A 12,313-nucleotide genomic window follows, 5' to 3' on the forward strand; every position below is an offset into this window, starting at 1 on the left:
TTGGTGTTGAGTTGTAGAAGTTATTCATGTATTTTGGATATTAACCCCTTATTGGATATATCATTTGCAAATATTTTCTCCCATTCAATAGGTTGCCTTGTCATTTTGTTGATGGTTCTTTTCTGTGCAAGAGCTTTTTGTTTTGATGTAGCCCCAAGAGTTTATTTTTACTTCTGTTTCCCTTGCCTCGGGAGACATATCTAGAAAATATTACTAAGGACATTAGTGTCCTTAGTAATGTCCAAGACATTACTGCCTATGTTTTAAGGAGTTTTGTGATTCAGGTCTCACATTTAGGTCTTTAATCCATTTTGAGGTCTTTTTGTGTATGGTATGAGAAAGCAGTCCAGTTTCATTCTTCTGCATGTAGCTGTCCAGTTTTCCCAGCACCATTTATTGAAAAAACTGTCTTTTCCCCATTGTATGTTCTTGCCTCTTTTGTTGTAGATTAATTGACCATATAAGTGTGGGTTTATTTCTGGTCTCTCTATTCTGTTCCACTGATCTATGTGTCTGTTTTTGTGCCAGCACCATACTGTTTTGATTACAAGAGCTTTGTAGTATATTTTGAAACCTGGGCTTGTGATACCTCCAGCTTGATTCTTCTTTCTCAAGATTGCTTCACCTATCTGGGGTCTTTCGTGGTTCCATGCAAATTTTCGCGTTTGCTCTAGTTCTGTGAAAAAATGCTGTTAGGGGAGGAAATGAATTTTTAATTGCATTTAATTTTAATTAATTGAAATTTAAATCTAAAAACTGAAGCAATGTAAAAATATGTATATCTTATTAAACGCTACTTTACTGTTTTGGTATGACTACATTTCACTTCATTGAAACTTTAAAGACTAAAGGAAAAAATAATATAAAGCATCACAGTACTTTTATAGCATTTACTTATTGAAATGATACGATTTCAGATGTTGGGTTAAAATATATTAGTTAAAATTAATTTCATCTTTCTTTTTACTTTTCCCACATGGATACTAGACCTCTAAAGCTCCCTGTGGCTCCCACTGTATTTCCACGGAGAGAGCTGAGTGAAGAGCAGAAAGGTGAGTAGGAGGAGTTAACAGGTGGAAGAAACCCGAGAGGTATCAGGACGGGGTCACGTTTCTCGGGATGGAAACTGAGAAACATTTATTTAAGTTTTATTTTATGCTCAGGACTTTAGACATTATATGCACACGACTCGGTCACAGGTAACAATCACTAGTGTCTTGCTACATATTAGGAAACCGAGGCTCGGGTTTGACCAAGGTCCTGTGACTGGTGCAATGACTTCATTGAGCTGGCTGAACCTGGCAGGGGCCCCGGCCCACACTGGTTTTATTCGCCCTGCTTCTAGCCTGCCTCTGTCACATTCCTTCTGCCTGCCTCTCTTCTCTTAGGCGGAGCCCACGTTTCTGGACACTTGCCGGAAGATGCTCTAGGACAGTTGAGCAAATGGATGACCACGGATGAATCATTTCACCAAACTCTTATGAAAAAGCTCTTCTGTGTCAGGCCCTGTTTAAAGCCCAGCCCCACCAAAGCCGTTTCCAGATGCCAACATTACTCCTTCCCTCACCACGGCCAGCGCTGCCCCCAAGTCTCTGCTGCAAGATCCGGAAGGGGGTCGAGGCAAAGGGGTTCTCCTGTTCCTCCTCCCGTCCCTGAATTGGGTCCCAGCTGTGAGTCCTTGGAGGGCGCTGTGGGCGTTCACCTGTGCGTGGGCGTGCATGTGCGTTTCCGTGGGCGTGTGTGTGTGTGTGTGTGTGTGTGTGTGGTGTAGGGGTGCCCACGGCCCAGCTCTCTCATGCACAGTCTGATCCAGCTTGGCAACTCCGCCTCCAGAGTCCGTGTTGCAGCCTCTTCCTTCCGGAGCCCTCTTGAGTGGGCTGCTGACAGGCTGCTCTGAGCTTGCCCATCCTCCTTCCTGGGGGCTCTCTCAGCACCTGGCCCCCAGCCACACCACATGGGGGAAGTGCAGGCCGCACCTCCACCACCTTATGTCTTTCCAGTTCCTTTTTCTCCTGCTAGTGTGGCAAGTCCACTGCCTAGGGGAAGGGCCTACTTCCTCTTTGTGCACGCACCCCTATCCCTAGGAGGTATTTTTGGCGGGGGGGGGGGGGGGGGCGCCTTGGGGGGGGGGGGGAAGGGGGGGGGGGGTAAAAAAGCCCCCCCCCCCCCCCCCCCCAGGCTAACAGCTCCATCCTCACCTGGGTGAGTGAACAGAGAGCAAGGGGGAGGAGTGACGGCTGTGGGCCCCACCAGACTTTGCTGCTTTTTATTAGCCCTGAGAACCTACCTTGTCCCATTCATTTTTTTTTTTTTTTTATCTGAGAGAGAGAATGGGAGACAGAGAGCATGAGAGGGGGAGGATGAGAGGGAGAAGCAGACTCCCCGCCGAGCAGGGAGCCCGACGTGGGACTCGATCCCGGGACTCCAGGATCATGACCTGAGCCAAAGGCAGTCGCTCAACCAACTGAGCCACCCAGGCGCCCCTTGTCCCATTCATTATTATTGAGGACTTACTATGTGCCCAGCAAGGTGCTGGTCACAGCAATGAACGAAAGACGGCAATCCTCACGGCCAATCATTCTTTATGGGGGAAAGGGATCAAAAATGAAGAGGTATAATGTCAGAGCTAGCCATTGGGAAGCCAAATCTAGTAGCATAAGGGGATGGGGAGCGGCCAAGGGGAGAGGCCAGGGCACTGGTAGCTGTATTTAACATTCGGCTTCCCCCGGCCTGGAACCTACTAGACAGTTCCAAGCACCAGGAGAAGCCAAGCCACGCTGTGCCAGCCTAGTGAAGTGGCGGGCGGGGTCTGGGTATCCAAGTTGGTGCCCCTTCTTGGTTTTATGTCCCAGCTCACTTCACCAGCCCTTCCCGGAGCGCATCCAACCCACTTTGTAGACCCGGGAGCCACCATGGCCTGGGACAGAGCAGGCTGTCCGTCACGTTTGTTCAGCACCGAGGAGGCTCAGCATATCACAGCAGCTCCGTGGCTCCGAGCTCAGGGTGGAGCCCAGCCCCTGCCAGCTTCCCCATCGGGGGACCTCAGGGATAGTTAGCACGCAGGCTAAAGGCAGCAGACACCTCCCCAGCCACGGACCCCAGGCCTGAGGGTTTGGGGTTTGGAAGGAGGCCTGGGCCACAGGGCCCACTTCTCTCCCTGTGGCTCAAGCCACTGCTCCAGGCCCCGGGATGGGCGTGTGTCCAGGAAGCGTGTGGCCTGCCCTCGGCTGTCAGGAGACCCAGCAGTGGCTCCCGGGCTCATGCAGAGCCTGGTCCAGGGTTGGTGCCCAGCACAGATCAGGGACACTGAGCCTCCTCACCATGGTTGCTACATGTGGGCAGGCCCTGGGCTCCCTCCTGTCCACCCTTCTGCTGGGACTCACAGGTAAGTCCTGGGTGCTGCCCAGAGACACCTTCAGAGCTGGCAGGGAGGCCCTCGGGGGTTACTAAACCCAGATGCTTTGTGTTGCAGGAGTCTGGGTCCCAGAGGACCTCGCTGAGCCCTGTGCCCACCTGCCGGGGCGCTAGTTTGCATCCCTTTCTCACTGTGGACCTTGTGGGGAAACAAAGGTGATGGGGGTCAGGGGGTCAGGAGGACACAAGGGCGAGAGACTGGGGAAGGCAGGGAGTGAGAAGGAGCCCACCTCCCACCCGGTCTCCCTGATGTCAGCTCTTCTGAGTGGCTAGCAGATCTCGGTCAGAGAGGGCGTGAGGGTCAGAGAGACCGAGGGAGAGAGGACCCCTGAGTGATGGCGCCTCTGGCATGGCGGGAAGAGTTGCAGGACTCTCAGGCAGACAAACCTGCTTAACATCCTTCCTTAGCCCCCGACAGGCTGGGTGATCTTGTACAAGTCACTAAACCTCTCTGTCTCTGTCTCCTCTTCTGGGGTGAATTCCTCCATCTTCCACGGGTCATTTTTCTGGTTTATTTACGTGCAGCTTCATTCTCTAAGACTCCTGATCAATTTCTTGGGTGTTCAGAATGATTTGAGGGGGAGGGGAGTCTAGTCTTGCAGTTGTCCTGGGAGGACTCTAGGACACAGATGCTAGGCTAGAAGAGGGTGGGCAAAGCTGCCTCAGGTGGAGAGAGCTCCCCATCCCTGGAGGTGGGCAAGCAGAGGGTAGATGCCCAATGAGATGTGGTTGGGAAGCATCTGATTAGGAGGCCCAACCATCCCTGCCTGCAGTGGCTCTCGACTTCACACTGATGTCCAAGAGGGAAATCTCGAGTCCTCACCATGCCTCTCCCCTAAAACCAGAACCATCCACCCAGATGCCCGAGAGAAAAGCCTGGGAGACATTTCCCCATAACTCACTGTGTCCCCGACACCCCTTCAGGCTGTCATCAAGTCCTGCTGGCTCTATCTGCCACATGGGTCTCCGGTTCCCCAATTGCTCACCATCCTGGTCCAGGCAGGCCTGCACCGCCTTCTCGCTGGTGTCCCGGCTCCTACCCTGCCACCCTCTTTCCCATCCCCCACACGGCAGCCTGTTTCCTTCTAAACGACATCCATGAGGCCATCTGCCCTTGTGTTCACAATCTCCAGTGGCCTCCCATCATACTCAATATAGAGTCAGGAGCATCACCCTGTACCACAGGCTCTTCCCCAATGTGGACCTCTTTGCCCATGAGGCTGGAGTCCTATGGATCTCTCAGCCTCTCAAGCCCACCAAGCTCTTCCTCCCAAGGTGTTCTCACCTGCTAGTCCCACTTTCTAGAATGTTCTTCCCTTGCCCCTTCTCATGGCTGGCTCCTATCCATCCCTCAGGGTCAGCTCAAAGTGCTACCTCCTCTAGGAAGCCTTCTCCATTCTCTTCTAGAATAAGCCTTCTGGCATTTTTTACCTCTGCACTGCTGGTTTCCCTGAAGTTGAGGCCTAGTTTTAATGATATATTTGCTTGTTTACTTATCATCTGTTTTATGCTCCCCAAGGCTGGAACCAGACACAGCGCATAGTAAGCCCACAAGGCCGGACGTGCCCCGGGCAGCCCTTACAGGCTGTTGAGTGTGGGATGCGTCCTGTTCTGTGTGGTCGCAAGCTTTCTTTCACAGCTGGAAGGCCCTTCATCTCTCTGACGGGCCCATCTCAGGGGACAACCCCTGGAAATCTGGTGCCTTTCAACTGTACTGCTGGCCCCTTCAGCTCCTGGGACTTCAACGTCACCTGGATGAAGGGCAGAGACGAGCATCCAGCCTCACCTCAGCACCTGGTGACTAACGACAAAGGCAACTAACTATTCCATCACCAGTAAGGTGTGGGTGATACTGGCCCACCAAGATATCCTATTGGGGATCACCTGCGAAGTCACCCACAGGGTGCTGGAAGAACCCCTGCGAAAGATCATGAACCTCTCCCAAGTGCTCTAAGGTGGGTGGGCAGTAGGTGAATGTGTGTTGGGGGGGATGTCATTTCCCCAACAGCACTGGCTTCCAGAGTCTTCTGCCCAGAGCCCCAGTTCACAACAGGGAGCCTGGTGTTCCTCATTGCCATAGCTGACCACACATGTAACCAGTAAAAGCATAGGTCTCAGAGGCCGACCATGTGCACTGAATCCTGGCCGTACCGCTCTACATGTGTGATCTTGAGTGAGTTACTTAACCTCTCTGTGCCTCAGTCGCCTCTTACAATGGGAATAAAAATAAAACCACCTTGTAGGTTTCAGGTGAGGATTAAATGTTATAAAGCACCTAGAACAGTGCCTGGCCCCCAGCAAGTCGTTTATGAATGTTTGGCCCCAACCTTCCATTTATCATCATTATTATCTTGCTATTATCTTATGATCTGGCCCCAACCTTCCATTTTCCAAACATCTTTGCTCTATTAATATCATTGTTATTATTTTTAAATTAAAAAAATGTCTTATTCGTTCAGCCAGTAATGAATATCTACCGTGTGCCAGGCACTGTTTTAGGTGCTGGGGATACAGCAATAAAATGAAATCCCTGTCCTTGTGGGCATCCTATTTTAGTCATTCTTAAAATTATATTTCACGAGATGAAGTATTTCAAACATGCAAAGACTAATATACCAGACACCGAGGTACTCCTACCCATATTTAATGAACATTAACATTTCACTTTATTTGCCTTACATCGAAGATACAAGAAAACATTATTTCTGAAATCTTGCCATTTGCAACAACGTGGATGGAACTAGAATGTATTATGCTAAGTGAAATAAGTCAATCAGAGAAAGACATGTATCATATGATCTCACTGATATGAGGAATTCTTAATCTCAGGAAACAAACTGAGGGTTGCTGGAGTGGTGGGGGGTGGGAGGGATGGGGTGGCTGGGTGATGGACATTGGGGAGGGTATGTGCTATGGTGAGTGCTGTGAATTGTGTAAGACTGATGAATCACAGACCTGTACCCCTGAAACAAATAATACATTATATGTTAAAAAAAAAAGATAGTAGGAAGAGAAAAATGAAGGGGATATCGGAGGGGGAGACGAACCATGAGAGACTATGGACTCTGAGAAACAAACTGAGGGTTCTAGAGGGGAGGGGGGTGGGAAGATGGGTGAGCCTGGTGGTGGGTATTAAAGAGGGCACGTTCTGCATGGAGCACTGGGTGTTATACGCACACAATGAATCATGGAACACTACATCAGAAACTAAGGATGTAATGTATGGTGATTAATGTATGGTGATTACATCCTTAGTTTTTGATGTAGTGTTCCATGATTCATTGCTAAAAAAAAAAAAAAAGTAACCAACGAGAGAGTGAGAGGTCTCGTGGCAGGTTCCTGGGAGAAGGAAAGGGCCAGGCAGGAAGGGGTAATTTCAACAGATGCTTTTGTTTGTCTAGTTGTCCCCACCCTGAAGATCACCACCAAGACCTCTGGGACGCACATCCGCGTGCATCAGAGAGTGAATCTCACCTGCCACGCGAGCCACTTCTACCCCTCCCACCTACGTCTCACCTGGATGGAGAACAGACACAAGGTCCAGACAGTGGAGTCCCCACAGGTCACAAGAAACCCAGATGGGACCTATTCTCTGGAGCACATGTGGCAGGCAGAGGCCACGCTGGAGGGGAGAGAGTTTGCCTGCTGGGTGGTCCAGGATGAGCAGCCCTCAGTCCAGGCCAACATCACCCTGCGGGCCCAGGGGCCCAGGTTGGGGAAAGGTGGGTGCGGTCTCTTGCCGGCCCCTCTGGGCAGCATGGCTGGGAGGGTCAGGCATGAACACCACAACCATCGGCCTGGGGTGCAGGCAGTAGTGAGGTCAGGGACTCAGGGCAGCATTGGATGAAGGTTAAGGAAGGGGTCTGGTGGGTGATAAAAGGGGTCTGGTGGGTGTCCTGGGGTGGTGATAAAACTCTGAGCCATTCACCCCTAAGTTCCCTCCCTCCCTCCCTCCCCACACCCTCACCAAGAAGGAGCAGGACTTCCCTTCCCCAATTCCATATGCTCCTCAGGTATGAAGTTCTCAGCCTTAACACTTGAGTGCAGGAAATGGCAGACATTATGGACTGCTGGGTACCCAAGTCTCTTCCAGGAAGGCTTTTAATCAAGACTGGTTCAGCTGGAAGTTTCTGGGAGTCGTTATTATTTTCTTTTCTTTTCTTTTCTTTTAAAATATTTTTATTTATTTAAGACTGAGAGAGAGAGAGCAAGAGCGAGAGCACACACAAGCCGGGGAAGAGACAGAGGAAGAGGAAGAAGCAGACTCCCCACTGAAAGGGAGCCCAATGCAGGATTTGATCCCAGGACCTTGGGATCGTGACCTGAGCTGAAGGCAGACGCTTAACCGACAGAGCCACCCAGGCGCCCCTCTGGGAGTCAATTTTAAAGAGAGGCCGAATTCTTGACTCCCTTAGCTGGGAAGCAGAGTGGGTGCTGAAGCAAGATTCTCCTCTCTACTATTCAGTGTTCTCTGTCCTCTCTCTGTCCTTTCTCTCTCCTCTAACCCCCTCCTTCTCTTCCTCTTTCTACCCTCCCTCCTCCCCATCCTAATCCTCTCCTTCCTCCCATCTCTTGTCCTTTTTGGCCGCAGATGACTCTGTCCACTGGGGGGAGCTGCCTGCTAGCCGTTCGGACCCAGGAGCGCTCGCGGCTTTTCTTGGTCCAGCCTGCATCAGCTGGGGAGAATGAATGACTGGTTTTGGGGGCGGGGAGAATGTCGGGTGGGAAGAGAAGAGAGTATTTTGATTGGCCAGGCCTGGGTGAGCCCAGCGCGGACTGACAGCTCTCCGGAGCCACACGAAGTGGGGAAGGACCTCCAGGAGGTGTGAGCGGCTGCGTCGGCGTGAGTGCATCATGGCCCACGCTGCTCCCCGCAAAGGGTGGATGGGGGCGAGGCTGGCGAACATCACGTCTGCCCCGCAGGGCTTCCACCTGCATCCCATCTCTCCCCGACAGGTCGGGCCTTGATCTGGCTGCTCTAAGAATTCTTGGGGAATGATCCCACTCACCGTTCAGTTTCTCGGGGTCATTTTTGTTTGTTGTCCAGTAGAAATAAGAGAACCGTTCACCCAGTGGGTTACACGGATCTGGGTGGCCAAACTGGTCTTTTCTCTTCGACAAGGGTCGTTATTTCTTTCTGACTCACTTCTTTGCTGACTCACTCCGAGGCTTTTCCTCGCTGTCTCATCTTCCTTTTCAGGCGTTCGGCCCCCTTCTGTTTTGTGTGAGCGGACCTTCGCAGCTACACCTCCCCAGTCCGGCCCACAGACCCCTTGCCTCTTCAGCATCCCCACCTCGGGCCTCCGTTGGCGTTTGGCTGACATCTGCAGGGCACTTCCCGTGTCCCAGGCGTGCTCGCATGGCTCAGCTGACATATGACAGGACAGGCAGCAGAGGTCTCAGAGGTCTGAGCTGGGGTCAGAAGGCAGGACGGTCTCTCCACAAATTCAGTGTGCCCTTTTGTATATTTCTCCCCCTTCCTGCCTGAGAATACAGACCTCCGTGTGATCTCACATCTCCTCTCGAATCTCAGTCTGACACCCTCTATTTCTGGTATTTCCTTCTCCCTGAATGGCCCCCACGGTGCACAGGGTTCGGTCCCCACAGGGACACTGAGCCCCCCGGGCCTCCTGCTGCCGGGCTCTGTCTGCTTGCCCCTCTCCTCCGCGATGGGACCCTCGCTCGCTCCTCTGTAGCAGACTCCGGACCTTGTGTTCGGATGTGGCCAGACTCCGGAGCTAAGCAGACCAGTGTCCCAGCACAGGGCTGCCACCAGCTGTCTGTGCCCTCAGGCAAAGCACTGCCTGTCCTGCGGTCAGTTCCTCATCTCTGTCCTGACAGCTGTGGCACCCTCATGGCACCTGCCGAGGATTCCTTTCCTGGACCCCTGCTTGGCAACCGAACAATGGGGCACAGAGAGCGCTGCGCCATCACTGTTTGCGGTCCCCGGGGCGCCCAGCCCAAAGCCCGGCTGCAAGAAGCAAAATATTAAAATGATCATTAGGGGACCAACTGTAGAAAAGTAAAGGCAGCCGTGATGTAACAGAAAGAGCCCTTGACCTGAAGTCACAACCCTAGGTTTGGAACGTGGGTTCTGTTTGCTATGAGGCTCGCGGGCAAGTCACTAACCTCTCTGAGCCTTTTCTTTCTCTAACATTAGAAGTATGATTAACAATTTCTCAGATGGTTATTGTGAGTATAGGATGATGATAAATCATTTATGGAGTGATCGTTATGTGATCACTCTATTCTACTCTAGTTCTTTTACTTAATTTATTAACTGAAAATTAAGAATCGTCCCCAGTTTGCAGATGGGGAAGCTGGGTCTTCGAGAGCTAGGTTGCTCAGCTCAACCAGTGGAGGGTCTGGGAATGCAAACTCTGCTGCCTGTCCTGTCAAACTTGAGCACCAAACCTGTGCTCCTAACCTCTTCTCTGTGCCACCTGCTTTTATATGACGTGGGCTTTGAGTGCGGGGGGGCGCTATTCCGTTCCTGGGGATGGAGGACAGACCGACCTGAGCCAAGATGGCCGACACAGACCCTGGGGCCAGACTGCCTGGCTAAGAACCCCGGCTCTGCCACTGACTGACTACCTAGCCTGGTCTGGGCCTCAGTGTCTTCATCTGTGAAATGGAGATAGTAAGAGTCCCCACCTCCTTGGGTTGCAGTGAGAACCTGGTGAGTTAGCAGAGCTGGACAACAGAGTCCAGCAATGTGGGGGTTAGCTGGGAGGTGGGGGTGGGAGTCAGCCCCATACAGCTGCTGTCATTGCCCGGCCGCTGATGTCGGCTTCAGAATCCAGCTCCTGTCTGGAATTAACCTTTACACCCCACAGAGGAGGAAGCCATGGGACTTCTCAGGGAGCCGTTCGCATCTGGGCACCTCCATGCCTCTCACCGGGAGGGGTCTCTCCCCGACAGGTCGGGCCTTGATCTGGCTGCTCATCTTCCTTCGATTGGAGCCAGGCACAGGCATCCAGCTGACCTACACGTCCTCTGGATTCCCCTCACATCAGGTGACCGTGACCCAGCTGAAGAAGAACCTCGAGCTCCCCAAGTGGCAGACGCAGGTCCACGCCAACGGAGACACATACAATGTGACCAGCAGAGTGCTCGTCCCGCTGCGGGCTGACAATGTGCTCTCCTTTGTCCAGTGCCACGTGGATCACAAGTCCACACCGGTGTTCCAGAAAACCATCAGCCTGGACCAGTACCTCCGTGGTAAGGCCATTCGCCCCGCTCAGGGGGCTCAGTGCAGAGCTGGGCTGTGTGTATCTCTGCCTCAGTTGCCTCTTCTGAGAGTGGTACAGCCCTCGGTTGGTTGTGGCAGGGATTCCGCGAACTAAGACCTGTAAAGTAGGTACCACAGGCCTTGCTCGTGCTAACCACTCAGAGTAGCAGTTGCTCCAGTGGATACTCATTCTTATTGGTCCCATTCACATCACCTCTCTGAACTCCATTTCCTCATCTGTAAAATGGAGAACAGTATCTTCCGGGAATTTCATGTTTTTATTATTATTGTTTTATATGAAGAGCACGTCAAAGTCTTTTTTTTTTTTTATCTGATTTTTTCGTTGTTGATTTTCCTGGCCTGGACCAATGCTTGGCAGGCCTGTAAATTCAGTGAGGTCATACGTATCACGCCTAGAAGGAATTGTAGCAATCATCCCATTGTGTATGACAACTCTAAAGCCCAGAGAAGGCAGGTGAGTGGTCCAAGGTTGCACCGCAGGAAAATTAATTCCTTAAATGTGTATAGGACTTTAAAGTTTACAAAATATTTTCCTCAATATTTTTGCTATTATCGTGGCAATAAAGACATCATGTTACATGAATTAAAATATTGATATTAACACCTCAAATGAGCATAGCACACAGTCAGTAAAGCACACGCATGGGGGTTGACTTATTAAGTGTGTGTCTCTGCCCTATACTGTTCGTCCCATCGGTGATTTACACAAGGAAACTGAGGTTCAAAGAGGTAAAGTCTGCCCCAGGTTGTAAAGCCGGTGAGTGAGGGACCTTTCATATGAATTCAGGCTTCTAGCTGTTTTTTACCATCTGTGGGATCACCTGCTTCAGTATCTTTGAGTGTAAAGCAGGAAAGTGATCATTCAGGGTTCCTCCTTATCTGAGCATTTATTATATAATTTCCCAGAGTCAGGACAAGTATATAGAAAAGCAAAAATCATAGAAAATACAAATATTCACAAATGAATTAATTACTTATAAAATTAGCCCCTACTCAAACCCTGCTCAACACTGGCTGTACCTCTTCTAGGTTTCCCATCATTGTGGGTGTCTTTATCTGGGTTCCCCTGAAAGCAGAGCCTCAAACCAGGACTGGGTGCAGGTGTTTGGGAAATGATCCACAGAAGCACAGAAGTTGGGATAAGGGATGGGGAACGTCAGACAGGGAAAACAGGACACCCAAGAAAGGGTGAGTTATTGAATGGGTGCCCCGGTAGACAACTGAGGCTCAGTGCCACTGGGACCCTCTCAGGAACTAGGTAGATTCTTCCTCAGGATGGTCCCTGGGTGGGGTCGGGAAGTTGGGACGTGCCCACATGGTCTGGGTGGCATTTCATGGTTATGGAGAAATCCCAAGGCGGAGAATCCGGGAAGTGTGGGAGTTGCAGGAGGGACAAGGCACCTCCCAGCACGGCTGCCCTGAGATCAGGCAGTGCGGGGGAGGTGGTGTGGAGCCCAGAAACCCTCTGCTCTAGATCAGCATTGCCTTGATTGAAGTGTGGCAAGCAAGAGACCACACTGTGCAGAAAGAATCTGCATCCATTGCAAAGTGAAATCAGAGATCTTGCCAAAGTTGTATTTCAAGAAGTTGATGCCAATGATGTGGGGGAACTGCTGGGATGACAGGTGAAGCCTCTGAGTGCTTCAG

The sequence above is a fragment of the Mirounga leonina genome, unplaced genomic scaffold, assembly GCF_011800145.1.
Source record: "Mirounga leonina isolate KUSES-001 unplaced genomic scaffold, KU_Mleo_1.0 Mir_150, whole genome shotgun sequence".
NCBI classification, from domain to species: Eukaryota; Metazoa; Chordata; class Mammalia; order Carnivora; family Phocidae; genus Mirounga; species Mirounga leonina.